This window comes from Lates calcarifer, linkage group LG7_1, assembly GCF_001640805.2.
Source record: "Lates calcarifer isolate ASB-BC8 linkage group LG7_1, TLL_Latcal_v3, whole genome shotgun sequence".
NCBI classification, from domain to species: Eukaryota; Metazoa; Chordata; class Actinopteri; family Centropomidae; genus Lates; species Lates calcarifer.
In genome coordinates this window covers 6348157-6354156 of record NC_066839.1, presented here as the reverse complement: position 1 = coordinate 6354156, position 6000 = coordinate 6348157, and the positions used below count along the sequence as shown (strand labels likewise).

Genomic DNA, 6000 nt, shown 5'->3' with positions numbered 1-6000 from the left:
AGATGGGAGGGAAAGGTAGGGACGGGGTGCTGATGGGTTTAGATTAGGGTCAACATAATGCCCACTGAGTGAAGTGACAACAGAGTCTCACGGACACATTTGGTGCTGCAGAAAGAGTAAAGGAAAACAAAACAGATGAAAGAAAGAAACAAGATTTTAAATAATTGGTTTCCAGTAAAAACATAATAATGACAACAATTGATTTCTGCTTTTACCATTTAAAAAATAAAAATCCTGAGTATTAAAATGTAAAATATACCATACTCAGAATATTAAATACTTCTATCAGTATTGTCATCACACATTCACAGACCATACGTTTATATTCCTCTTAATTAAACAACAACAGAAAAGCTGTACCTTTTTGTAGCTGGAGCTTGATAGCAAGAAATGTGTTGATGGTGAGCTTTCACAGCTGAAGTCTCTAAAAGGCAGTCTGCATTGCAATCGCGCTATATTCAGTCTGGATGGGACCCACCAGCAACTGTGAATAATAGTACAGAAAGAAAAATAGTAGGTGGAAGGGAAGAATCAGAGAGAAATCAAGTTAGACAGCATTCAGCATCAGAAGATCTACAGTATCAAAACTTACTTTAATTTAATTTACTATTCTAATTATTTACTACTATTATATAATAATAGTAGAAATTATAATAATAACACAGGCAAAATGTACCAGAACCAACAATCTAAATGAGGCTATATATTAAGAGAGCCAGGGTGGTCTGTAAGTTTGAGAATCCATCTACTTTTACTGCAGGGTCACATATCAGACCACTGATAGCCAGTGATTCAATAGCTACATGTTTTCTCAAAAGGAAAGTCCACCAATTTTACACAAGATCAGTTTACAAGTCATGGAGAGAATTAAACAGCCTGAGAAAACTGAGAATGATGTCTGTTATGGCTCTGTAAGGAACCCAAAATAACCCTTGTGATCAACAGGGCTTCTTGGCCTGTGCTTGGGAGACTATAATTTTGTAAAACGATTTTGTTACAAAACATTATGCATGGACAGGCAGCAAAGGTCTGACAAGAACATTTTAGGAACTGCAGAAGCCAGCATTTTTGGAGTTTGACCCATACATGAGGACACAAACTCAAGGTATCTAGCGGCACCTGCTGCATTGATTGTAACCATGTTTTCTGTTAATGTCCAATCAGAGCCCCTTCACTTTATAAAAGGGCAATACTAAATCCCTGGAGCACTTATTTATGCAAGACACAGAGTTTCTTTCTGTCAAGTATCAGCTAGACACTTAAAAAAGTAAAATTACAGAAGCTTCAATACTTGATTCATCGCCATGGGGGGTCATGTCTTTGTAATCCAGATTTGACATGAAATGAGCCATGACACTGTGGTACCAAGCACTGAGGGATGTTTGGGTTGATAAATCTTGACCTAGCTTGGACCTTGGACAGCTCTTTTGACAGCCCACACAATTTGGATTTTCCCTTGAAGGGTTGAGGAAATCAACATTCAACATTTATAGTTAGCTTAGTCAGTCAAAAGTGATGTGAAAGCTATTGGGTTATACAGTCTTAAATGAAACAGCTGAGAAGAGAGTTCAGTTTGCTTGAGTATGTGTTTCTCTTCTGGTGTGTCCATAATGGTGCACTCCCTCTTTCTCCCAGACCACACTTTGTATCACCATGGAGATAAGGACTTGTACAGAGCATGTTTCTGTGAGTATGTGTGTATACTGTTAGTGGTGTGTGAGAGAGAGAGAAAAGAGAACAGGGTGACTGATTCCTTCCCTTCCCACAGATCTCGCTACAAACAGTTTTTATTCAAACTACCTCTACTCAGTATGTGGATTATCCAGAGAAACCAGGACATTACTGTTGAGTTTTTTTGCGTAACTTCCAGCCCCTTGAGCAGCACAAAGAAAACTGCATTCCACTCCCAATTTCACAGAACTATCTGAATGTACTAGTAACTGAGAAAATGTTTTATGTGAAAAGGGGTGAACTGACCTTTTATCAAAGATCTGAGGTGCTGTATAGTAACATTCTGAAACCTTAAGGGCAGTGCTCATGACACTACAGTCTCTACTCTCCTCTAACACTGTTTGTGAGTTGTTTAGATGGGTCTGTTTGAGCCGCATGACAGCTTAGTCTGGGATTCAGTTTGACTTTAAAAACTTAAGTGTTTGAAGTCTAAGAGGCAGAAAACTCAAAGGTAAAAACTCAAAGTCTTTCCCCGTTTCACAGTCAGGTGTCGGTGAGCATGTGCATGTCTGACTGGGAGATTTCAATTTTCAAACACAAATACACACACACACACACACACACACTGCAGAGGCTTGTGTTGTGGGGATCATTTTTGATATGTTAAAGAGGCCTGTTGGAGAGCATATTAAAAAGAAAGAGAAAAAAACACACTGTAAATTCATCTCAAAGCCCGCAAGCAGTCGTGAGTTGTCTCAAGTGGTGCATTAGTATCATCTTGGGTGTATAATAATGCAACAATTTCAATTCACTCTCAAAAGAGATTTGTGAACTGTGCAACTGAAAGAGCATGAATATAGATGAACCACCTCAGAGGGATTTTTTTGTTCTATGCCTATGCCAAAAATCAACTTTCTACTTCATTGAAAATATCAAAAATCTGCAAAAAACTGGCATGTTGACAAGTGGCTCACCACTCTTTACACAATCCACAAAATAACAAATCACAGATGAAACATTGCAAAATCAAAGAAGCATTTATCCAGCAGCAAGAGAAACACTGCATAAAAGCAAAACAACCATTTTATTTTATTAAATATTTAACTGAGTGGCTAAAGGATGATTCCTGAGAATGTAAACCGTACATGTACATCCTCACCACTGCTTGGTTAATTTTCACCAGCACAGAGCCAAGCACTGGAAGTTAATCTATAATATAAGTCATCGATAAAAACATATCATGTCATAATAAAGAGTAAAAAGTCAGTGGTAATAGTGCTGCCCTCCACCATAAGCCACTGAAATCACACTCAAAAAGTGTCTCCCATATAACTACCTGCAGAGTGCCTTCTCTTTCTCCACTGAGGACAGGTTAGTACTCTTTAATGAGAGTTGGAGAGAGTGAGAAAAACAGAGTGGAAGAGAGAGCAAGAGTTAGAAAAGAAAGTGAGAGGAAAGAGGATTATACTTTATGTTAGGCTGGGAGACTGGGAATTGAAACGAATGAATGTGGCGTTGTGCACCTCTCTGCAGTCGCAAAGGACCAATTACACTGACAGATACTCAGTAACCTTTAACAGTGTCTAAACGAGGTTGATTCTGGCGGTAAATACGTGGCACTGCTGCTCAATGCAGCTAAGTGCTGCTGAGGTTGTCTGCTGGCCCAGTCGACTGGAAACTGTTAACAGAGAGACTTATTTGCATCTTACAGATGATGCCACCTGGGACCATAAGCACGACATCACAGAACCAGAAAGCATCGTTGTAATATTTGATATTACAGATACAAATCTTGTAATTCATGAGAGTGAGTTTAATAACTAAATCTGTATAGAGGGAATTTTGTGCTAAAAAGACTGTAACTTTGGATGATATTTAATTTGACAAATTCAAGACCCATGAAGACTCATAACACATTTTTGCACAACTGCAGGTTTTGTCTTTCATGTTTTACATTGGAGTTGTGTTAAGCATGGGTCATTTCACAGTCAATGGCCAGTAACTCTTCTAATATACATATGGGCATGTGAGTATTGTGCTAAGATTGTTTAAAGGCAAACTGAAAGACTGCAACTTAATTTTGTACTCATAGTTTCTTGTGAACCACAGAACAAGCAGTACTTTTAGCTAAGCACTAAATTAATCAGATGTATTTTTATCATTATTACTATTTGTAGTAGTCATAGCAGCAGTAACAGCTACAAAATAAGAAAGTTAATGTTGAACAGTGGCTTTGTGTGACTGCATGAAACAGTGAGATAATAATGATGTCATGATATTTGGCAGACCAGTGTCATAGTGGTAGACAATGGTGTCATTATTGTGTCATGTTAAGTGTTTGAAGAAAAGGTTAACTTAAATAGGATTGTCAAAAATGCCAAGAAGGCAACTTCATAATGCTTGTTCCGGTTTCCAGTCTAACCCCAGCAGTGCTATAAGAAATTGGATAGATTGCAATTAGTTTGTTGTGATATGTTAAAGGGAACTAATGATGCCATAATCATGTCATAATGTATTTGAGTATTTGAGAATGCCCCAAGGACTTGTTATTACCTATCACCATAAATAACATTGAAAAACTTTACTGACACAAAAGTATAGACACAAAATTTCTCAGATATATTCTTCTGAATTTATAGGAAACTATGGGACCCCTCAAGTAATCAAAAACATCAACAAATGAGCACTATGTTGTGATGTTGTCTTTATTGTTACCATGGTGATTTTAAAATATGTAAACTATTGTGCTACTTAAGATTGATTAAAATGTGCCAGGCTGCTACGGTCTAAAGGTTGTTGTCATGGAGCACAGGTGTTCCAGTGTGAGCACTGTGTGACTATGAATGTGATCCAGTGCACAGTGACTCATACACACCTGAAAATTACAGTGCAGATGAGCTGACTGACTAACTGACTGACAGAGGCTAATGCTGAACAATGAAAGGAGACAGAGTCATAGAAAGGGTGTGTGTGTGTGTGTGTGTGTGTGTGTGTGTGTGTGTGTGTGTGTGTGTGTGTGTGTGTGTGTGTGTGTGTGTTATATGGGTGCAAAGACTGAAACCCTCTATCAACCACTTCTTCTCTCCATTCTCAAAAATAGTTGGTTCATATTTTTAGACAATGGCAGAGTGAATTAGTGTTCTGTATTGTATGTATGTATTAATCAGCCTGTATTGTAGTTGTAGAAAATTGACAGCTTTTCCCCACAAGCACTTATTTAATGACAGAAATATGGAGGTAGGGGACTCACAATAACAACACAATTTTAAGAAAATAACAGAAGAAGAAACAGATATCTATAAGCTACTGTCAATTGCGCTTTTTTGTTACCATATCTTGAACAATATTACACCTGTTTCCCCAGACATACCATCATTACCACACTGACTGGTGAGTCAAGTCAAGTCACGTCATGTTTTTGTAAATCCTGACAACACATAACAATGTCTCAAAGGGTTTCTCAGGCCCATAACAGAAACTGTTTAAAACCCAGCCCAGGCTCTCTAAGGACACGAGGAGGAGAAACCAAAAGCCTTTAGACATGAAGAAAATAATAAAAGGAACCTCTCGAGAGTAAATTCAAAAAGAAAAACCCCTCTTCTTGGATGGCTGGGGGTGCAACTGGAGGAGCTGCAGGTGGGAAAACGCCAATTACAAATAACCAGAAAGAGAGACGCACTGACTCAAACTTTGACAGCGTGTCCTCTCAAACACCTGCTGCCAAGATGCTGCTGGGCATAGGTGTGGTCGTAAAGGCAAAATGTGTGTGAGTGTGTGTGCACGTGCATTCGTTTAAAGGTGGGTGCAAAGCCACTCCAGGTAAAACAAAGAACTGTAGGACCAGAAAAACATGGGAAAGATCCAGATTATGACTCAGGCATTTCAGTGAGCACCCACAAGTGTCTCCTTCTCTGTCTCACACACAAATGCACATAAACAAAGGACCCAGATGATGAGGAATGTTGCATCACATTATTTTTTCTCACCCACGTCATCTTTCCCAGGCTCAGTGGCATTAGCGGCTCTCAGTTCCCAGTTGGTTTAATGTTTATGTGAGTGTAGATGGCAAAGCATGAAACTCCTCAGTCATTTCAAACTTAATTATAAAGTATATGCAGAAAGTTTCAAACAAGTAATGATAGTTTAAAGGGCTCTGCAGAAACTGCAATTCAAAACATGAGCAATGACTGCTCTGCACCAACGACGTACCCAGAGCAAAACTTCTGAATGAAATGCAAGTGTGTCAAACCTCTTGGGTGTCAAAATGTAATTGTACCGACCTTGTGTTCTTAAATGCTATACAGCCATTTGAAAGCCAAACAGCATTTC

At 38.6% G+C, this 6000-nt stretch overlaps 1 protein-coding gene across 11 annotated transcripts in view; it reads right to left on the bottom strand.

Annotated features, from left to right (window-relative positions):
- sipa1l1 (signal-induced proliferation-associated 1 like 1) overlaps positions 1–6000 on the bottom strand; it is a 97321-nt gene that overhangs the window by 56453 nt on the left and 34868 nt on the right. For 4 of the 11 annotated variants that reach the window (XM_051071792.1, XM_051071794.1, XM_051071790.1 and 1 more), the window contains one exon: positions 361–484. The exons of the other annotated variants lie outside the window; for them this stretch is intronic. The gene's annotated coding sequence lies outside the window, so the exon portion shown is untranslated. The remainder of the gene's footprint in view (positions 1–360; positions 485–6000) is intronic. 11 annotated transcript variants of the gene reach the window in all.